General features: G+C 47.6%; 1 long non-coding RNA gene across 1 annotated transcript; it reads left to right on the top strand.

The window, feature by feature from the left end:
- Positions 1 to 514: 514 nt before the first annotated feature.
- On the top strand, positions 515 to 22,193 carry LOC129387320 (uncharacterized). Its single transcript, XR_008614592.2, has 2 exons — positions 515 to 689; positions 21,805 to 22,193. It is a non-coding gene; the product is annotated as an uncharacterized lncRNA (long non-coding RNA).
- Positions 22,194 to 23,705: the final 1,512 nt, after the last annotated feature.

The following is a 23,705-nucleotide window of genomic DNA, read 5'->3' as shown; positions in this document are numbered from 1 at the left end:
TCATTTCTGTTGGCAAAATACCCATAAAAGTAAAGCTAACTTTCAATAGCTTTCAATAACTGAGCATTGGAATTTTTGTTCCGGAAGAATTTTTGCTATAATTAACGCGGCAAACTAAGCTTGCAGGGAAGGCGGCAGCGCCTGGCAAGAACTGTCTTCGCCGTACCGTATGCCGTAGCGCCAAGCGAGGCGCGACGTTTCACGAACTCGAATTCGCTCATTCTCAGCGAAAACTCTTCGGCTGTTTAGCTTAGCCTGTAATCGGGAATATCGCGCACCGCAGACGAGCAAGCGATAACTAGAAACTGGCAAGCGCGCGGTTTCTTGGCGCATGCGGAAATTTCGCTGCGTAACGCCACATGGTACCCGGCACCGTAGCAAACGACCTGGAAAAGACAGCGCTCGCCGTGCTTATGGCACTTGCGCCGTGCCCTGTCGAGTGGTTTCTGTAAGAAAATAATGAACTGCAGAAGCAGAAATTCGCGACCACTAATAACTTGTTTTCCTTACCTTCATCGATCAGGGACCGCTCTTCCACATGCTTCCACTCCGAGTCGGCACAGCCGACCACAACAGTCTTGTTTCGGCCAGGCCGGTGAGGGCTCTTTCTGTGAAGTGGTCCAAGCAGAGGCGGTAGCCGTGGTATACATCTGCTCCCATGTCATCCTCGCCAGGACTCCCCATTTAGCGTAAGTTCGATATATGTCACATCTGATAAATGGGCAAAATACCGCGTGTGCATGATTAAAGAACACCTAAATGTGAAGCCAACTTGAGAGTACGAAGAAGTGACGAGAAAATGCTGTGCTAGGCACAGGTTGACAAGTGAAGCGGACCTATGTGGTCACATAGGTAACTCGAACTCCTTGTAATTCAAGACGTAAACGGTGACTACTACGTATCTTTTCTTTTTCGACTTCTATGCCGTGTTCCTGAATATTCAAAGTTGATAGTGTCACAACAAAAAAACTGGTCACTGGAATGCCCTCCAGCGTAACCAGTTTGTGCAGCAAGCATTCAAATACCTTCGGCAGATATAAAGTGCAAATTTGCTACTCGCGGAAAAAACGAATAGCAATCGCTTACGTACACCGAAGCGAAATTTCTGTCTGCGCGTCAGCTAGCATCAATCGGCCCACGCGCAACTGTCAACAAGTAGCTTCAGTTTCTTACAACACCGCAGAAAAATGCGCCGTGCCAAAAAAAAAAGATAAAGATATTCACTTGAAAACAACCGCGGAAGATCTTTCGTTTCGCCCTGTAGCTGCTTTGATAAGCATAGCGCTCGTTTCTGCACAAAAAGTGTGCTTCCCTCTCGTCCGCTGGGAAACGGAAAAATTTCGCCCTGCTGTTCTTCCCCGAGTCGCCACACCAAACAGCCGCGCAGCACGTCTTGTGCCCTTTCCTCAGTTTTTCCGACGTTGCCGGAACGTTCGCGGGCACAGAAAGTTTTTAACTGCAGAGCAGACGAAAAAACGTGCACGTGCATAGAAAGCGGCAGGTGCAGACGAACAGAATGCCAGCCGAAGCGATAAGAGCGAAAGCACCGCCCGCTGGCGCAACAAATGACACGACTAAATAAAGATATACGACGCCAAAGAAGAAAATAGCCAAAGGCACATTTTAGTTCGACACATAATTGCGTCACTTCGCTTTATTGTTGTGTAGCTCGAAAAGACAGAGCCACATATGCCAAAGTTATTGAATTTTCCTTTGGCTACCAGTGTCATGGCGACGCTTTATCGCCAATACCGAAACTAGCCCCACTGTCCACCCACTGCTTTAACGTCAAGAAGTACATTGATAAAGCGATTACGACTTCTGGAAGCCGCGGTTATGGCTAACGAAGGCTTGCACGCCAAGCTCAAATGCTGCATTTGTCATAAGTTCAGTTTAAGGATTTGCACGCATGATTGACGTCCTGGAAGGCTTGCGGGGGCATTACGTCGCAGGACGTTGTGTACGAGTTCTTACGGGACTGCCACAAGCTTGCGCTCTGTGCTGCTTTACATATATATACTAGCTAAGGTTACAGACACGCTCGGATGGAACAAAAGTAAGCATCCGTGTGTACACACCGTGTTTTATCTTAACATTAACATAACTTTTAAAGATCTTCTGCGACGTTTAGAAGCAATCTATAATTACTGAGGTGGAATACTCTGATAGGTATACATTATTTACGTTGGAAACCAAAACGCACAATTAAATAATTAACAACATAATACTAGAGAGAGAGAGAAGGGAAGAAAGAAAGGCAGGGAGGTTAACTAGACTGAGTCCAGTTTGCTACCCTACACGTGGGGAGGGGAATGGGGAGTGAAAGAGGGAGAGAGAGAACTTAGGTATAGGATGTCTACAGTCTGGCACTCAAGTCTGTTTCCCTCAGGTAGCGAAAAAGCGCTCGAACTGCTTTCTGGGCCAATGAACTATGAGGCCAGGCCCCCAAGATCTTCGCTTCCGTAAATGGCCTGTCATCCAGTCTATGTAAGGCACACTGGAGAGTCTCGCGTTGATTATCGAAGCGAGAACAGTGGCACAGAAGGTGACTGATGGTCTCTTCACACTTGCACTTCGCGCACATTGGTGAATCCGCCATTCCAATACGATAGCTGTAGGAGTTGGTGAATGCTACTCCTACCCACAGCCGACACAGCAGTGTTGCGTCACGTCGTGGAAGGTTCGCTGGTAATGTAAGTTTCAGTGATGGGTCGAGGCTGTGTAAACGACACTTAGAGTTCTGAGGTGTATGCCAGCAATCTAACGTGATTGTACGAGCGAGACTGCGAAGCTCTCTTGCAGCGTCGACTCTGGATAAAGGTATAAGGAGTGTCGGTGAGCCAGCCTGGGCACGTCGGGCAGCGTCATCGGCGAGGTGATTACCAACGATGCCACAATGTCCCGGTAGCCACTGAAATATGATATTATGTCCTCTTTCAGAAGCGCAATGGCAGGTTTCGTGGATTTGTGACACCAGCTGTTCATAATTGCCACGTCGTAAACTTCTCAAGCTCTGGAGGGCTGCTTTCGAGTCACAAAATATTGCCCATTTGTTGGGCGGTTCTTTTTCAATGTATTCGACAGCAGCGCGAAGAGCGGCCAGTTCAGAGCCTGTAGATGTCGTTGCGTGTGATGTCTTAAACTTGATGACGACCGATTGAGATGGTAGAACAACGGCGCCCGTAGAATTTTCCGAGACGGAACCATCCGTGTAAACATGAATGCGGTTAGAGTATGAACAATGCAGAAGTTCCAATGTGATCTGCTTGAGAGCCGCGGTGGTCAGGCTAGCTTTCTTCACTATTCCTGGAACAGCAAGGTACACAGGAGGCTTCTTCAAGCACCACATAGGGGATGGCGTTCTTGTTGCGGGTGAGTGCCTCAAAGACAAAGAGTGCCGGTTAGCCGCAATTGATCTGGAGAACGCGGCCCTGGGTCTTTTCTCAGGCAATCGAGCGAGATGGTGGTCAGGGACTCTGGATATATGGCGAACATGCACCCGGAGCGCGTCGATATCTATATAGGTCCTTATTGGGTGGTCTCTCGCGGTGGCAATTGTTGCCACGGTTGAAGCATTTTGAGGTAGCCCCAGACATGTTCGAAGGGCTTGGCCTTGAATGCTCTGTAGGACATGGATGTTAGTTTTGTTAGCATTGGACAGCACTGGTGTGCTGTATCGCAAGTATCCTAGGAAGAGCGTCCTGTATAGTTGAAGCATAGATGCCACGGATGTGCCCCACGTTTTACCGGCGAGAAACCTTAGTATATGGGAGATGGAAGTAAGCCTCTTCTTCAAATATGTGATGTGGGGGCTCCATGAAAGGTCTCTGTCTATAATAACGCCTAGGAATCGGTGAGTTTTTGCGTAGGAAATTGGTTGGTGGTCAATAGAAATGGGGTACCAGGTCATGGGCTTGTGGGTAAAGGCGACTAAGGCGCACTTCTCGGTCGAAATGCTGAGGCCTTGCGCACGCAGGTACGATGATGTTAGGGTCACGGCTTTTTGGAGCCGTGCACGCACCTGGAGACGTGTAACTGCCGAGGCCCATATGCATATGTCGTCAGCATATATGGAAAGGTTTACTGTATGTGGTAGAACGTCGGCAAGGCCAAGGATTGCAAGGTTGAACAAAGTGGGGCTAAGAACCCCACCCTGAGGGACGCCACGGTAAGTGTAATGGTCAGCAGTTCGGCCATCTGCACTGTGCACAAAGAAGGATCTTTTGAATAGATAGCTCCGAATCCACCGAAACATGCGTCCACCTATTCCATTATTTTCCAGGGCATCAAGGATGGCTTCATGCGTTACATTATCATAGGCGCTTTTCACGTCGAGGAATAGTGCAACCGATATACGCTTGTGGTGTTTTTCCTGTTGTACAGATGAGACTAGGTCGATGACGTTGTCAATAGAGGAACGGCCTCTTCTAAAACCAGCCATGGCATCGGGGTATACGTTGTGGCGCTCAAGATACCATTCTAGGCGGGTGAGAATCATTCTTTCCATGACCTTCCCAACACAGCTGGACAGCGCAATGGGTCGGTAGGACGCCAGGTCAAGTGGCGACTTTCCAGGCTTCAGGAGTGGTATCAAGCGGCTGGACTTCCACCGCTCAGGAACGACGCCATCATTCCATGACTGGTTATAACATTCCAGCAGTCTGCTTCGGCCATCTTCACCTAGGTGGCATAAAGCAGCGTAGGTGATGCCATCTGGTCCTGGCGACGATGAGCGCCTGCATGAGGCCAGAGCAGCGTCCAATTCCTCAAGTGAGAAGGACACATTCAATTCTGGGAAGCGTGTCGCAGGAACTTCACCCAGAATTTCACTATTGATGGTGACCACACTGCCCGCAATCTTCACACAGAAATCTTCGGCTATATCGACCTGTGAGCGGCCTTGATGGAGGGCTAGGGCTGAGAATGGGTGTCGTTGCTGTGGAGACGAGCCAAGGCCGCGCACCGTCCTCCATATGATAGACAGAGGCTTGCGGGGGTCAAGTGATTCGCAGAACGTCTTCCACCGTTGTTCCTCCAACCTGTCCATACGACGTTGGATTTTCTTCTGTATACGTCGAGCGACTCTAAGGTCATGGATTGACTTCGTGCGCCTGTATCGCCTCTCGGCTCTTCTGCGAATCGTTCGAAGTCGCTCAAGTTCCATGTCAAAATCCGTACGTTTTTTCGCAGATGTAAATGTGTACTTAGACGATTCCAGTACACTTGTAATAAGGTTTTCAATGGTGCCGGTAAAACCTTCTTTGCATGCCTCTTCCACCTTTGTCTTATACGTTGACCACCTTATATATGCTTGTCGGGAAGTACAAGAGGAGAAGCTTCCAAATCCATTGATAATTAAGTAGGTGGGAATATGGTCACTACCATGAGTCTCGATGTCAGAGAACCATCGAACATTTTGACCAAGTTGCCGTGACACCAAGGTCAAGTTTAAGCAACTGCTATAGTTCGCACCACGCAAGTACGTCGGACTGCCATCGTTCATAATGCTAAGTTCATGGTCGGAAGCAAATTCTACAAGTTTCCGGCCCCTGGAATCTATTCTGGAGCTTCCCCAAGCCAAGTGATGAGCATTAAAATCTCCTGTGATAATCCAGGGTCCAGTAGTTGCCGTCAGGATGTCTCGCAATCGGTCGCCGTCGAACCGACTATATGGGGATATGTAGGCGCCGATAAGGGTGAAGGCCACTTTATTTTTTGTAATGCGGAGACACACGTATTGGTTTCCATCATGAGGCTGCACTGAGTGGGGGATGTAAGTCAGTTCTGTACGGACGTAAACAATTACTTTGCTGGGTTGGCCGCACGTTGTCGCCATAAAGGCTTCATATCCAGAGAGTCTTAGCGCTTTCGACACGTTCGGTTCACATATTACCAATACAGGAAATCGGTTCGTGAAAACGTATTGGCGGAAACATGAAATCCGTGATTTAAGTCCTCTGGCATTCCACTGGAAAATTGTCGCGCTACGCACTTCATCACGGAGTGAAGGCAGTGGAAGAGCCATTGTGCTTATGCAAGATTTGCAAGCACTGGGCTCAGGGCATCCAACACTTGAACTGCGCTTCGAGCTGTTGGCGTATTCGAGTTGCCCACAAGCGTGCGAATCGCATTTATCAAAGACTTGAGCATTGTTACAATTCGGCGGTCATGATCTGTCAGTTCATCTGGGTGAGGGGTGGAGCATTGTGGTGCCTTTCCTTGTTGGGGTTTTTCCACAGGGCTTATCCTTGGCAGTGGTGGCCATTCCTCATTCACGGCAGTCTTTTCAGATGCTCCGTTATCTATACACGGTTTGGAAACATACTGCACTGAGGTTGGAGCAGATTCAACAGGAAGAGGCTGTGCGGCACGCGTATTCTTTGTGCGGAGAGCAGACTTCCTTGATGAGCGTCTGCGACGAGAACGACGTCGCCTGACGTCAGCAGCTGCTTCACGATGGGTCGACCGGTCCCTCACCATTTTCTTCAAGATGGAGAGTTCTCGCCTAACTCTAGGACAATCCTTTGATGAGGCATCGTGGGGCCCTTGACAGTTCGGACACTTATAAGTTTTTGCCTGGCAGTTGCCTGCAGAGTGTTGTGCTGCACAGCGGGAACATATAGCAGACTTTCCACAGACGGCGCTCACGTGGCCGAATTTCTGACAGTTTCTGCACTGAAGCGGCTTGGGAACAAATGGCCGGACAGCATGTCGAAAATGACCTACCTTCACATGCGATGGAAGGCAGTCACCTTTAAAGACAATTTTCACGCATCTGGAAGTTCCGAGACGGGCCACCTGTAGTATGTGGGTCCCATGATTGGCAGGCTTTATCAAAAGTGGTAAATCCTCGCCTGAAATGGCCGCATCAATGTCATATATGACGCCTGTAGTAGTCTCTTTTCCCATCGGGATGATGGTACGGACGTTCATGCCACCGAGAACAGTGACAGCTCGCAGAGAATCTAACGCCGACGCTTCGGCGACGTCTACCGCGACAATATTCTTCCGAGGGTTGACTCGTACGTCCTCAATGCCATTTGGCAACAGTCTCTCGAGTTCAACCGATGCAACTTGCCTGTTGAGGAACCTCATGTTGTCGGAGGGTAGCACAGGTAAGAAAAGGATGGTGTACTTTGGCGAACTTTGCGGAGTCCTCATAGTAGATGTGTCCACAGAGGCCCCAAGCATCCGCCGCTTTGCTTTCTTACTCAGGACAGTCACGTAGTCGTCGTCGGAGCTGTCGTCGCTCTCGGTCGAGTCTATCAGGGTAGCCTCGCTGTCGCTCGAGAGGCTGTTCCGCTTCCTTGAGGCTGCCGACGCGGGCGCCGCTACATCAGGTCGGAGTGCGGGTGGCTCCACTTCCATTCCCGTCGGGCAGGGAACAGTGTTCCCCGGAAGAAAGCGAGAATTACCACAAAATACTGGTGACGGAGAACAAACACTCAGCAATAGGATCACTTCGTCGTCGTCCGAAAGCTTTCCAGCTAATTGCCTTAGCGCACACATTGTACTACACAAATTGAAACCAGTGATTTCACCAGGCACAAATAGAACGAATTTATAAACCAGAAATAAATCTGGGATAAGCGCAGTCATAATTGCCTTAAAGATGTAGTTCCACTTAGTTTTCAAAAAAAAAAAAAAAAGAAGAACGCTTTCTACGCTTCGTAAGCTCAAAAGTTGCTAAGACGCCAGTGCATTTCGTCGCACACGTTTGCAACGCATGTCTGAAAATTGGTCTCATACTCAGAATTGGTTCCAAATGGATATCACTTTAAAAGCCACTTGCTACAATCCGCAAATTGCAATATGTGGCCTAATTAGTAGTCAGTTTAAGATATAATTCGCGAAACTTTGTTAATTACTCAAGTATTTACTTTCATTTCTCGGTGCAAATAATGTCTGCCTGTGGGAGTAATCTAACTCGGGAAGTATAATTTTGCTGCTTGTCACGGGTGATTTAAAAAAAATATTCTGTTCAAGACAAAATAAAATGCTCCCATTTATACTGCCTGCGAACAACCTGGTAACATTGGAGCGTTCTTCTTCACTGTACAGTATAGCATAGCACTGTCTTCACTGTACGGTCTTGCTCGCAAAGCTGCAATAGGGGCTAGTTAGTTATACATTGTTACAGGTGAGCGGCGTTGTCTTGTGCAACGCAAATACAACAGCCCCTTCAGAAGGGGACGGGGCAAACACCACTCGCAGCTCGAATGTGTGGTGCGCGTCAATCCCGTCCTGGGTCTGAAGTCATTCCTGCATTGGTTTCGTGCAAAAGCAATAAAATTCGGTGTTGCTGGAGGCAGAAGCTTTGCTATCACGTCAGAGTTCTTTTCGCGACCGCACATACACGCTCGAGAAACGCAATGACGATCATCTACGAGCTCTACACAGTTTTCAAAGTGATGTCCTCGTAGTCGGAAAGCGCAGGTGCTTCTCGACTGGGTAATTTTATTTTATTCGGGAAGCGTTTGCCGCAAGGGCGCACTGTGGAAGAAACGCTCGCTACTTGAGGCCCGGGCAGGTTGCCTAAGGTGAAAAACACAGCGGAGCAAATATTCTCAACTGGATGAGGCTTACATGTATGAGCTGCAGCAAAAATGCGGAGACAACACAGCATACATCATAAAGGAATGCGAAGGTATTCAGCCGGCTAGACGCGTGGGGAAAATGCACCGTCCAAGAGCGCTGGGATTCAAAGCGGATGGAAGCATTAACCGGTCAGTAGTCGAGATAAGAGAGGTACCGGTAGAAGAAAGAAAGTGGACAATAAATTGATAGGACTGGATCAGTTACAGGCATAGGTGACAAGGCAGATATAGATGTTTTGAGGGAGAGAGAAAAGATTGAGCATGCAAAGACGCAATGCTAGACTTTATGAATACTTATAGATTACGTGATTTGCTCAAGCAGGCTAGGGGACTATTTGTCGCCACCCCGATTCGAAGGCGATGCCAATACGTCATCGTCGACATCATCGCGCGCAGTGTTGTTTCAGTCTCGCGTAAAGCCTGTTATACATTGTGCGACTTTGCTTTCAATTTGGCACGTGATAATTCGTGAGTGAGGCAAGTGTGCCGTCAGCGCCATCGTGCGCGCGACTTCTCGATGTTCTGAGGTGCTGAGCTTCACTGCGAAATTGCTCATGCGGTGTGCGCGGCAGAAAATACGCACGATGGCAGAAAAACAGCGCCATAAACAAAGGCAGAAGCAAGAACACAGGACGAACGCTGACTGCCAACCTAGGTTGGCAGTCAGCCAACTTAGGTTCCGACACAGTAACAGTACAATAAGCCCGAAAAACATTTAGCACAAACACTCGCAATTTTTCTTACTTTTTTTTTTCTGCAGCGTATTGAATAAGCCTACCGCTTGTGATTGGCTTAACGCTGAACGCTCGATTGTGTCTCAACAATGCAAAGTGCGAGTTTCTATCTTTCTTCTCATCTTTCAATCTTCTTTCCTCCTTCCCTAACGAGAGAGAGAGAGATGCAAATGAGAGAAAGGCAGGGAGGTTAACCAGACTTAAAACCTCCGGTTTGCTACCCTGCACTAGGGGAAGGGAAAGGGGAAGTAAAGACGGAAAGACTTCCCTAACGAGCAGCCTAACGGGCTCAGCTTGGTTAACCTCCCTGACTTTCCCTTATTGCGTCTCTCTCTCTCTCTCCTACGGTGGCTTAGCCGCTATGGCGTTGTACTGGTAAGCACCAGGCCGCTGGATCAAATCCCGACCGCGGCGGCAGCATTACGCTGGGGGCGAAATGCAAAAGCGCCTTTGTCCCGTTCATTGGCGGCACGTTAAAAATCCCATGGAGGTCAAAATTATTCCGTAGTCCTCACTACGGCGTGCCTCCTAATCAAATGGTGGTCTTGGCACGTAAAACCCCCGAATTCAATATATTCTCTCTCTCCTACGCCAATAACAATTCAGTCATCTTACAAGGTGCTCGCAAATGCGAAAATCGTAGCCACCGTGATTGTTGAATGTGAGACGGCAACGCGATGTTCGCATTTGCGGAAATAACAGCTGGGACAAACGAAGTACAGTATCGCAGCGTGTGAGGCCCATATGGTGATATTTTGCTTGTGACGTCGCAGATGCGCATATACGTGCCGTCGACCCCTTCGTGCGTGCGGTTTTTCGATGTTTGGAGTGCATAACTTCCCTGTGAAATCACTCGTGTGGTCTGGCCGGGAAACGAACAACGCAGATCGTCAAGCACATCGCGGTTGCTTTCCAGCTTGCTCTCTCTTTCTCTCACTCTCTCTCTCTCTTTTAACGCGATAGCGTTCAGGGCCCCCCGCCGCAGGAAATCCGGCGCCGGCGTCCGGCGTAGTACGTCGTTTCGGCAAAAATATATTTTCGAGCCACCAATACACAGGCTTTCCATGTGGCGCAAGGAAGTTATTGAACTAATTGAATTTCTCAAGCTAAAATACGTAGAAAAATCGCAAAGTACGCTTACACACAACTTACAGATATGGTGGCGTCGGATTGTAATGTGACTATACGAGAAAACATAATTCTCTTACGCAAAAACTCGAAGAAACCAGCTTTTCCAGCGTTTCTACCATGCATAGACCGGCCACGCCGTCGGCCATTAGCGCGCGCCGGCGCGCTTGTATCTTGGAGGCCACGGAGCGGCTCGGCCGGTTCCTTGCAATACCTCCGGATGGCGCTCGCCTCCGCCACATGGACGTCTGCCAAGCAGTCGATTTAGGCACCACTGGCCTCCTTGAAGCCCTTGGGTTCAGCGAGAGCAGTGGAAAAATAAACATGTCCGCAATAGAGATTAGTAAGAGGCGATTGGAAGATTGGTGGAAAAAAAGTAGGGAAACGACAAAAAACGGAGACGTACAAAAGCAAAGTTCGCAATAGGGGATCAGAAAATTTTATTGTGGGAGTTCATAGGTTTTTTTCTCTTTTTTTTTCTTTTTTAACCTAGGTGGGACATTAGGCAGTATAATAGCAAGAGCTTGGTGGCGCAACCCACCACCCCGTTCCAAAGGGGACGCTCGTAACGTCCATCCATCCATTCATCGCGGCCCACACAAGAGGCCGCGCTTCTACCAGAAAGCTCGCCTTCGTGTAGAGTTCGCGGCCAGCGTTTCCAGGTAAACATTGTGGTTACATATGCTCCAGTTGCCGGGAAGCGAAAGAAGCAGTCAGGGATCTCTGAATGCTACCGTGTTCCACTCTTAAAGGCGAAGCTTAAGCGTCCTCCAAGTTGTTTTTAAGGCGAAAACCTTATTTGTCTCATAGTTCAGTCAACCTTCAAAGCCTTTGAGCGAAAACGCGTCGACGACCCGAAAGGTACAAATGCTATCACCATCTATGGCTTACAGCCCCGTAAGCAAGCAAGGAGAATGATAAAGATATATGATAAAGCGAATTAAGATAGTTCATAAAGCGAATTAAGAAGGATGATACAGCGACTTAAATGGATGACTAAGCGAATAAGATGCATGACTAAGCGAATTAAGTAGATGACTCAGGCGGGTTAAAGGCAATATAATTAAGATTGTTGACTAGGCCATTTAAGAGGATGAGTAAGCGAATTAAGGGGATGACTCCGAGAATTTATTAAATTCGCACAATTTATTAAATAAGTTAATGAACGATGGTATTGATGTCTTTTCTTGCAGTAAAAACAAGTTAATAAATTGCTTTGGTGCCTATTAGCCTTTAATCTCTGTATAAGTAGGCTTCTTTTTATTGAGTTATGTATTTTTTCTATTGCTATCTGCTGTATGTACACTTGTATGAGAACGTTTATTTATGTATTTTTGTTCTTTCTCTCTTACCCTCCTTTTTTTTTGCCATGTGTTTGTTTTCTGCTGCTGCTGTCACGAGAAGGATTAAGGACTTGTCAAGTTGCTCTTTTGTAACTTTTTACTTATATCCTTCATAAACTTGTATATTTATGGAAATAAATTCATTCATTCATTCATTCATTCATTCAATTAAGAAGCACGACTAAGCGAAGCAGACTAAGCAAATTAAGAGGAATAACTAAGCGAAGTAGACCAAGCGAATCAAAGGGGATGTGTGCGTCATGTGCGCATCTTTAATGCATCGGCACTTGTGCTTTCAAGTCATCTTAGGGTTAACATAAGAGACCCTGTGATTTTTTTATTCGAACTCCAAGCATGGAAAAGTTAAAGGGAACAGTTTCTGCTGCGGTCACTTTGTTTTCAACGTAGCCGACTGAATAGGCCTACACCAACAATAATTCAGTATTCCCCGAAGTGCTCACCAACGCGCAAATGCGCGATCGGAGCATGGAAAACGGGAATGTGAAGTCCTCACGGGCGGAGATCGCTACTCGGAAAACGATGCAGGATCGCTCCGTGGGAAGTAGGGTTAAAACGAAATGCGTCAACCCCGCGATTTGCTGCGCGGTAGATATCTAAATGATTTCGCTACGTTGTACAACTTTATGAGGCTCTACATCTGTGTGAGGCTGTACATATAGCTGCACAACTGTAATCACAGACCGAACAATGGGCCAAGCACTGCCAACGCGTGCTTTACGGTGGTGTAAATTTACCCAAAGAAAACAGCCTATACCAACAAACTGACCAAAGACGTTTCGGTAGAAAGAATTGTCAGGAGCAGCAACAATTACGTATAAACTGTTCAGCGCAATATCGGCTGAAAAATGCATTCGCAGCTGTGCACTAACAAGCACATTAGGAACCTTATAGGAGAACCTTAGGGTAATTTAGGGGAACGACGGCTTGTTGCTTGCTTGCTTGCTTGCTTGCTTGCTTGCTTGCTTGCTTGCTTGCTTGCTTGCTTACTCGCTTGCTTGCTTGCTTGCTTGCTTGCTTGCTTGCTTGCTTACTCGCTTGCTTGCTTGCTTGCTTGCTTGCTTGCTTGCTTGCTCGTACACGATGGCGCTTATCCACAAGAGGGGATTGGCGAAGCAGCCGTCGGTTGAGCAGAGAAAGGGAGATAAAACATAGAAGAGAAGGTAAGGTACTGTGGTTCATCATCTTTCCCGTCTTTCTTTTCCTTTCGATCACTGCCTCGCAAGAGAAACGCTGCTTGCGACGCTTTCACAACTTGGTCGATGTCCAGCTGAAGTACCACCGGAAAGAAGCAGTTCGTGACCCCCACTTCACCCACCCCTTGAGTCCCCCTCCCTTCCCCCTCTTGATATCACTGAGCTCGAAATCTTTGTTTCACGCCATATATCAATCAGGAGGAGTAGACTTTAATGGAGAGAAAGGAAGAGAGACTGGCTTTGAGAACGTGTCTTTAGCCTGCTACTCCTCACTGGGGTAAGCGGAAGTGGGAGATTCAGGGAAATGTAGGTGGCAGGTGATTATGATATGGTACAATGAGCTACTATGTACACGTTGTACAATAAGCGGATGCGCGCTTTAGACACACTACACGCAGCAGTAATCTTGTCCACGCAAAACGTTATCGCATAAACACATTTCGCATTGTCTTTTTGTCTCACAGGTCTTGAGACGACCGTCTAAGCCAGCCTCACATAGAAAGTTCATGAGTGATCTTGTGGTGCGACAGGCAGGGTCAATTCTTCTCCACGCGCCTAAAATCTTTTCTTCCAAAAAGGGGTGGGAGTCCAAGCAGTCAACACTAAACTTAAGTGTCCTTTACTCGGCCGCATATTGAAGGCATGCGCAAAGTATGTAATTTATTTGCCAAGGGAGTGTGACGAACGGTATACCGTCAGGGTCCAGTTCTCGTCCATTCTTGTAAACGTATCGGTGAGTGTACGCCACACCGAGCCGGGTTCGATGGATAAGTGTTTCCTAGCCTCTCTGCAACCTAAGTGGAAGCCGGAATCGCAAACCAACGTCAAGTCTATGGAGGCGCTCTTGCCGATGTTCCGAGTTGCCCCATTGTTGCGCCATAGAGGTTTCGATGGAGTTATGGAGCAAGGCGTTGATGTCATACCGGGAAAAATTAAATTTTATAATCTTACCTTCAGTGTGTGCCTTTTTTGCCTCTGCCTCAGCCTGCTCCTTTTCAGCTATTCGACAATGACTACGAATTCACTGCAGAATGATGGTATGCCTGGATTGAGACGTCTCATCAAGCAGAGACATTATGTCGCAAACCAGAGGAATATATGCGGTTCTGTGACTCACATAATTGCTTATGAGTTGCAGCACCGATTTTGAGTCACAGTACACTGTCCACTTCTCGAGGCTTTGTTACAGCATGCGGCGGACTGCTTCTCGAACGCCGCTGAACTCAGCTGCTGTTGACAATGTTCTGTGTCCTATCTTGAACCGTTGCGTGATCCCCATTCCATGTACCTTGTAAGATGCCGCAGAAGAGGTCCGTGTCACAGAACCATCCGCAAAAACATGTTCGGTATATCCGTACATGTAAGCAATGTAGGATAACGCGAAATGTTTGAGCCCAGCAAGTCGCATTTTCGACTCTTTGACACCGTCCAGAGTGAAACTTCCGCTAGGTCATGGGGTGAGAAGTCCGCACCGCATCACAAATTTCGCAGATCAATTCGTGAGGCCTGCAACGTGCTTTTCGATAACCACTATGTTCGCTTGATTAGGGGTCCTCCACTCCGCTAGACTCGATATTTAAAATTTTTCACCGAATATCTGACGTGCGGTAGATATTCTTCGAGTTCTGAATCTACGAGCCGTAGCAATATCATTTTACCAGTTGAGAAGATGGACTATGTTTGGCACATGTGTGTGACAAATAATTTGCCTGCCCTCCTTTTTTTCCCCCTTGATTTGGCTGTTTCGTTAATGCCAAAGTTGCTGTACGTTAACCTTGTCTAACCTGCAGAGGTGGCTTACAGGCTATGGTGTGCGCTGCTCAGCACGAGGCCGCGGGATCAAATGCCAGCCGCGGCAGCCGCATTTCGATGAGAGCGAAATGAAAAAAAAAGATACAACGCCCGTGTCCCGTGCATTGGGGGCACGTGAAAGATCCCGTGGAGGTCAAAATTAATCTGCGGTCCCCCACTAAGGCGTGCCCCATAACCACATGGTGGTTTTCCGGCGTAACACCGCGGAATTCCATTGAATAACCTTCTCCATTCTTTCTGTTGGGCTCTTCCCGCACTCACTCACGTCCGTGCTTATAGGGCTCCGCGGATAATGATGACGCCATCAGAGACCGATGACAACGAAGTCAGACTGCACAGAATCAAGTCGACCTGCCAGGTGCACCGCTCGTCGAGTGGTCCACATGACCCTTCTCTAGATTTTGGCAAGCACCTACCCTCGTTGCGGCGAGTGGATGCCCACTGCTAGGCCCGACCAGTGCCTGGTGTTCGTGGACGACTCAAGATCGCTTGCGTTCTGCTTCATCGACAAGGTGGCGTCCACCAGCCTGATGGTGGTGTTCGCGAAGCTCCTCAACGTCACGGTGGTGGGCAACGAGAGTCACGCCCCGCACTGGTCTTTACACTCGCAGACTCTCCGGTTCGACCTCAGGACTCCTGTAGGTGATGAAAGGAAGGACTACTTCAAGGCACGCATGGGCTTCATCACTCATTTTTTTCTTAAATCAAAGGGACACCAATGCTAGTTTCGGCTGGTCGAAAGTGTAACAGTTCGACTCGATACAAGGACGAAAAAAAAAATGGAGAGCAGACAAAGGCAAGAGCTCGTCCTTGTCTACCATTCCGTTTGTCTCCTTGTCTCCAGTCGTGCTGTTGCATTTTGAATCACGCAGAACGGACAAGCCCAACCTTTGTCTGGGCATTTTGCAGCAGTGTGGTAAATGGTGTCATCCTGAGAATTCGTTCCGAGTGGACACGTCTTGCACACTCGCCGGCTACAACTGGTAAATTGCTATATACGTCGTAAAGTAATTACTAAATACTTAATTAGTGAAATTTCAATAAATGTTTTATTACGGATTTTCATTCTTCGTGCAGGTATAACATCCAACTCTTCGAATAACCTATCTCAAGTCAAAGAAGAGAAATGTGCTATCTACCACAGGCGATTTCTAAAAATTTTCTATATTCTAAGAAAACACGCGGTATAACCAAACGCTATCTTCTGTTCTCTTGTACATTTTCTTTCTGCAAAGTCATGGTATATCTGTTATAGTTCTAAATGTTACAGTTCTTGAAGTAGCTAGATTTTCTGCTTCGCAAGAAATATCTAGGGACCTTAGTTTGGATTAAAGTCACTTGGATCGCACAACCAAATAAAATACTATTGGAGTTGTGAAGCCTATCCTGTACCATTCTAGAGTTTCTACAGAAGTACGTGCACATGTTTGTTTACGATGTGGTGCAGGCATGCAGGTAGATCGATGACCTGACGAAACAGCTGCATTATACGATAGCGTACGCCATGCGCATAAGTTCGAGCGCGCGCAGGTGGTTGCGAAGGTCTGCTTGGTTCGTGTCGTCACTCAAGAGCTCCAGTCGCGTGCACAAATACGCGACGCGCTCTGTCAGACCCCGCTACTTCCTCGCAATGCGCCTGCCTCTCGTTCGCTGCCCCCGCGATTGTTGGTCATATCAGCGGGGAGGCGAGCAATTTTCATGAGCGCGTCTTATCTACAACTCGCGCCGACTCGTATTGGCTCTCGAGGCGCGAGTAGTGTTGGGTAGACAGTGGCACACCGCGGGAGCCCGCGCCAGTTCCGTGCAGCGCTGTGGACGCTACGGACGCGTCGGCCAATCGGCATGGCAAGCACGCCTCAAGCTATCTATCTGTCCGCGGTTTGCTATGCGGCGCTTCGTAGTGCGCGCAAGCGTACGCGTTTGCAGGCCGCGCAATCTTGGCCCCGCTGTACGGAACTACAGTGAGGCACAGCGTAGCGTGAGTGCATGGGTGTTGGGTGAGGCGACGAGACACAGCCCGCGACGCAGGGGAAACCGGGTTTCGAGGTTTTTCACTTGGCTAACTCTCAACTCATCGAGGCGCACGCCCCGGAGTGGCGCAAGCGCATCGGTCGGTCGCCGAACTCCGCGCGTAGTCGCGGAAGGATCGCTCGTGCCCGGCGCTGCCCGGCCACCGCGGCAGCCAACGTTGGCGGCAGCGGCGGCCTGCGAGGCAACAGGAGCACTGTGTCAAGGTGGCGCGCGCCAAGCCTGTCGCCTCCGGGCTCGCGCTGCGCAGGTCGAGCGGCGGACGCGCTGCTGCACGATGAGCAGGCTGTTCCGTGTCTTGTGTGCAGAACTCGGAATCGATGAACTAGGCACTAAGCGATAGCGTTAAGTTAGACATGGGTTGGTGCACCCTGTCTATGAACACACGCGAACAGGCTGGCGATGTTTGTGGGTGCGGACCGAAGAAGAAATGCCTGTTTTAATAATGGAAAGCAAAAATGACGTTTTCTGTCTGTCTCTGTCTGTCGGTCGGTCGGTTGGTCGGTCGGTCGGTCGGTCGGTAGGGTTATCGCCGAGATGTTTCGCACTGAACTTTAAAAAAAAAAAAAAATTGAAGGGCGTCCGGCAGCGGGATTCAAACCTCTGCCCCCTAATGCAGCAACCCGGTGCTGCAATCATCAGGCCACCACCCCTTTATATTATTATTATTGCCCGTTTTTACAAAACGAGACACAGTGCAATAGGGAATAACGAGTCGGTCTATCTTTGCCGAAACCAGGTTAAAATTTATTCAATACAAGCAAGTCGCCAAGCGCTGTAATTCAAACAGGTGGTTCAGGCAGTGCCCTATACACTCCTCTGTGCTGCACAACACTTTCTAATAAGTTTGATGTACTGAGTGAGTGAGTGAGCTTTATTTCAAATCAGAACGATTCGCATCCGGCGAGTTAGTGGGCTGAGGCATTCGCCGAGGTTACGGCCAAGAGCTCTTGCCTCTCGGCGGCTTCCTTGGCCCGCTGGACTGCCCAGAGTTGGTCCACCAAGTTCGAGCTGAGCAGCGGGGCCTGCCATCGCGCGCGGAGGCTGTCGACGGAGGCTTCACTCTCATTGTCCTGTATTAGTCCCTGGAATTCCCATAACATGTGTTCTAACGTGACTCTGGTCGCACACACTTTGCATCTGTTGTATATATGTCTGGATAAATAGCGTGCATTAGTATCTGACTCTTGTATGATTTGGTTTGTAGTTGTCGCCACTGGGCAGCTTGGGATCTAGTGAGTTGTGGATGGGGGGATGGATAAGTGCACCTTTGCATCTTGTAATGGTTGGCGATGTCGTTGAACCTGGTAATTCTGTCTTCCCATTCCCATACTTCGGAGGGCCCTGTCGAGGGGTCTACGTTCGTCGCAGCTCGGAAAGTCAGTCCTCGAGCTACGTTGTGTGCCGCCGCGTTAATGTTGTCCTCTCCCGTTGAGTCGGTGGTGTGGGCTGGTATCCATAGGATTTGGACGCATCTGTCTTCCCTTGTTGGTTTGCCATTTCCGAGTATGTTTAGCGCCTCAGCTGAGATCCGGCAGTTCGCGAAGTTGCGTACTTCATTCTGGGAATCGCTGACTAAATAGTATGCGTTGGTTTGCGCTATGGCTAACGCTATAGCCGCTTCCTGTACTGAGCGTACAATGACATCAGAATGTCTAACCTGCATACTCGTTTTCCCCAACCTGTGAAGGCCAAGGAGCATAATTTCATTATTAGGCATTTTCTTGGTATTAACTGGTAGAAATCTGATGCCGTACGAATCGAATGGTAGTTCTGACACAGCACGTTGGATAAGGGAAGAAAAGGTTTTAAAGATCGTTACAAAAGTGCAACGTAAGCGAAACATAGTACCATCTTCTTCAAATTACACGCGAACACACTTCCAGCGCAAACATGACTAAGCGAAAAAAAGCTCTCTTCATACCCTTCATGGACGACAAATTGAATGCTCTGCAACCAATCTGACACCATTGAGCATGTTTTCCTAGCATGCTGGGAGCCAGTTTTTCGTCGACACATTCTACAGAGCACTCCAGCTAGCTCTTTGCGAAGATCGCCGCGTATTGATTATTATGATTCCCGCGCTATGACACATACCCACAACGGGTGATCGGCTAAGAAGCGTGCCCGCATGTTGATTATGATGCTGATGATTTCCCTACAATGGCACAAACCGACAATGGTGGATTGGCCCAAAAGCGGACGGTACATATCATACGCCAATGCCAACTACCGCTTTGAGATGATTGCCGCATGTTGACGATTATCATGATTTTGATACTGTGGCACACAACCCACCACAGCGGACTGGCCAAGAAGCAGAGAGTACATTTAAGCTTGTATTTTAAACGGGTACGCGAGAGCGCATTCGCGTGCTATAGTTTCCCTTACTCCAAGGACGCATGAATGAAGCGGGCAAAATTGTGGTGCTTCATTGCACGCTTTACGAAAGCTTCGCTTCGTATAGATCTTTTTTTTTTAAAGCGATAGCTTTTTTTTTTTTTTTGGCGTTTAGGCGGTGACAGCCCACGACACGGTGGTGCACGATGCACGAATGACTGGAGTTCATTTATGACTCATATTGGCGATTACTGTGCACATTATGCTTTTAAGCTGGGCCAGTAAATATTGACACTTTGTTTCAAATCCCCTAGTTTTGAGAAAAATGAGACACTGTCGCAGAAGCACGCGGTAGCTTTCTATAGTTCTACAATATCGCAACAAACAACCATGCGGACGCCTGAGTTAACTCTCCTCTCATAAACGACCAGAAGCATACAGACCACGCGGTTTGTATGTAGTGAACGAGTGAAAGAAAGCTATCGCTTTAACGATTAAGTTCTGGAAATTTATGCGAAAAGCCACAATCTTATTATAAGGCATGCAGTATTGCGGGACTTCAGAATAATTATGGCACTCTGAGGTTCTTTAATGGGCACCAAAAGCACGTTTTAATGTTAATATCATTGCCTGGGAATTTCACCCAGTTTGCTGTCTCTATGCTTCTATGTACAGTCACGGACAGAATATTATGCACCATGAAATCTAAGAAAAAGCTGAATATCTCCGCAGCCTCACAACGCAATCTGGTATTTGCATTTTGGACCTCGACTAGAATATGCTAACAACGTTGTCGTGGGCAGTTTTACTGGTTACTGCTACAGGCTGCTCGGGAATTGAACGTTTTCGGAGATCCCGTGGTCCATTTTATTCTGTCCGCGACTGTACCTATGCATGTATGTCCGCACCTAACCTTTTTCCCGCCATCTTGGGTCACTACTGGGTATATTCCACGGTCAAATGGATATATAGCATCGAGCTGCTGTGCTGAGAGAACCGGGATCGAAGCCAACTGACGGACCAACTTGGCTCGCTATGGCTATGTGGTGCTTTTCAATGACCGTCTTTTGCGCCATCTTGGGTCACTGCGTATGTACTACTATGCATGTGCTGCCCCTCAACGAACCTCTTTGACACCAACTTTGGTCACAGGGGGATTTGCCGCTGGGTATTCGCTGCTTTTCAATAAATCAACCAGGGTCACTGAGTATGTGCCGCCTTTCGCAATAAATATTATATAAAACGCATCGCCAACAATTTCCCACCAAGCATAACATGGATTTCGAATAGCATTAAAGACGCCAACAATCTACAAAGCATGGATGAACCGCCAATTCTTTCGCATTCTGCCTTCAGCCGAACGCAGCTGCCGCGGTCTGGATCGAACCCGTGACCTCGTCATCAGCAGTGCAACGCCAGAGTACCGCGGCGCGTAACCGTCAAATCCGTTAGAGGTGATAGATGTAGTACTAGATATAGTATGATGCGTACACGTATCGATACTATGAACCGAAAAGAAATATACGCTTAAAGACCGATGTATCAGTTCTGTCTAAGGCTCTCAATCATACTGACATCAGCAATAGAAAGAAAGAAAGAAAGAAAGAAAGAAAGAAAGAAAGAAAGAAAGAAAGAAATACGCCGGGTGCATGGACAGGGGGTCTTGTTGCTCGGGCATGATAGACGTGCGCCTTCAACAATGAAGCTCAAACGAATTGTTCTTAACGGCTGTGATCTAATTATTTTGTCTTTCTGACAGTGGTATCTAATATGGTAAATAGCTCGCGGCGACCGAGGGCTTGTATAGACGACACTAATCTGGGCACCGCACTCAGAACTATTGATCTCTGTGCGTAAGCGCGTCGCTAACAATCGCTTTTCCTGCTCAGCGTCTGCACAAACGGTTAGTTGTGGCAGCTGTACGGTATTAATCATCACTGCCTTATTACAGCGAAGCTGCATACCGCTAGGGCTCCGTGCATTTTTGTTCTCCGTGAACAAGAACTATCATCATCAAAGTCTCATATATATATATATATATATATATATATATATATATATATATATATATATATATATATATATATGCGCAGATCGAGCGGCTAGGTTCGACTCTATATGAAGCGAAGCTTTCGTGAAGCGGTTAGTAATGCAATAAGTTCGGCCCGTTTCGCGGCCGCGACTTTGTCGTAAACAACTTGCAAGCGCACATTTGCTCTCACGCACCCGTGCCATGCATGCAATGTGACACATGTTATACTTACTTGCATTTCTTCATTTCTTCTTATTTACTTTAAATGCACATGTCGCTTCTTAGGAGATAGCTCGTTGTGGGTGTGTGCTACAGAATTGAAGTTATACTCATCATCAATAGGCAGTTGTTTTCTGAAAGAGCAATTTGGCAATGGGACGGCATTGACACGTGTACTTACTTATCTTTCGCCGCTGACCGCTTTTCAGTGGCTACCAAATGTTAAACGTTATCGCTGAGCGCAGGACGTGCCTGCATGTTTCGGAAGTTTCACAAATGTTATCGGTGGTTGTATCCGTTGTCTGTTGTCACCGAAGCTTGTGTAATCTTATTGTTTGTGCGATGTGAATTGTGCAGTACTTTCTGGAAGACACGCAGGCACAAGCAATTACTCAGCAACCCGACGACGGCTCTCGACGCCATGACGCCGCACGTCATCGACGAAGAGAAACTCGACGTCGCCGCCTATCTCCAGTGCCGAAGAAGCCCGACAGCTCACCCGCCTGCGCATCAAAAACCAGCAGAGGACCGACAGCCGGCAGTACAATCTTCGACGACGCTATGTACGTGGAATGCCAGCCCGGCGACCATGTTTGGGTCTGGGCTCCGATACGCCGACGAGGACTTAGCGAGGAACTGTTACGACGCTATTTCGGACCCTACGAGATCATCCGACGTATTGGAGTAATGGACTGTGAGGTCGTGCCAGGCGGCATTTCGCAATAAAGAGTCGGTTTCGTCATTCACAGTTTTGCTGCTGGGTTCTTGACCATCGCTACAATGTGACAAGATGCGCCACCCACTTCTTGGCCTATCCCCCGTTGTATGGGCCATAACATCGAAACCATCATAATAATTATCACGTGGCGGCCATCTGAATAAGCTAGCTGGCCTGGGCATACATGCGTTTGTGGCCTAATTGGCCATAGATGTCCTTCGGGTGAACAATCATTCGACTAAACTGCACTCATGAAGAAACAACAGCCTAAGCATCAGGGTCCATCATACTTGTTTCTCATAGATTGTGTGGTCTAAATAAGTAGAAAAACGTCAGGGCACACTATCTTCGTCAGGCACAATGAAATGTCGAACGGTAAGCGGATTCAAATCAAAGTTTTTCTTCGCACTCCTTTGCAGTACCTTCGAAAAAAATATTAATTGCATCTTCGCAACTGATATAACAATGCTCTATCGTCTTCGATACGCCGCAAGGACGACAGTTTACACAGGACATAAAGATACCTTATCGATGTAGTCAGGTTTTAACAGGTAACGTTTTTGTGTGCAATTTATATAAGAAGATTTTAGGGCATGGGGAAAGAGGAATCTTGCATACTGTCCTAATTATGTCATAGCCTGGTAGACAGCGATTTCCTCGTAAACGTATTCATGGAAAAGGCGAACAAAGAGAAAATGCACCGCAAAAGTAAGCTTCATTCACAAAACTCCACAAACAGGGACATTCATGATATCGGGATGACACCATTAGCTGAGTAAAGTATTGACTAGATTTATCTGCACGAATGACTGGATTATTTGAGGTGAACTGTCACGAAAAAATAAAAAGTGACCTATTTAATAAAGTACTATTACCAATGATGCCAGTAGAACCATTAGGATAGCACATGTGAACTACTTTATAAATATTTGACCCGACATTTGCATGTTCTAAAAGTCGGAGCAGATAAGCATTGTTAACGCGATCGAAAGCTTTCGCTAGAACATTCTGAAGTAGTGCGAAGTGTTTCGAGTGGGATTAACAGTGTTGGAAAGCTGTTCTAACAAGACGCAAGTTAGTTTGTATAGGTCAGCATTTTGAACCGCATGTCTGATGAAGTCTAATTAGCAGGGACATTGCAAACTGGAGTATAGTCGATAAAACACTAGCATAAATCGACAGTGTAAAGGGTCTGTGACCTTCTGCAGAACGTAACCTTACTTTTTTTTATCAATACATTTCGGGATTAAAATGACATGGCCTTTTGTGAATGATCATAGAAGGCACTTTTCTTTGAAGCTTACAGTGAAAATTTTAAGCAAAACTATACTCGATATGCTATTTAAAGGCCTTAATAATTCTCCTGAGATTTCATCGGGACTAGGCGTTTCCGAAAGTGGTAGCTGATCAATAGCAAGCTCTACTTCTTGTCGCGTAACAGGTTCATTTATCACAGAAAAGTCGCCCTCTGACAGCGGCTTAACAAGGGAGACAAAATGCGCTAGCAGTTCTGCAGCCGGAGTGCGAGAGGTAGACCTGC

Source organism: Dermacentor andersoni, chromosome 2 (genome assembly GCF_023375885.2).
Source record: "Dermacentor andersoni chromosome 2, qqDerAnde1_hic_scaffold, whole genome shotgun sequence".
In the NCBI taxonomy this organism is placed as follows: Eukaryota; Metazoa; Arthropoda; class Arachnida; order Ixodida; family Ixodidae; genus Dermacentor; species Dermacentor andersoni.
This window is presented reverse-complemented; position numbering and strand designations above follow the sequence as displayed.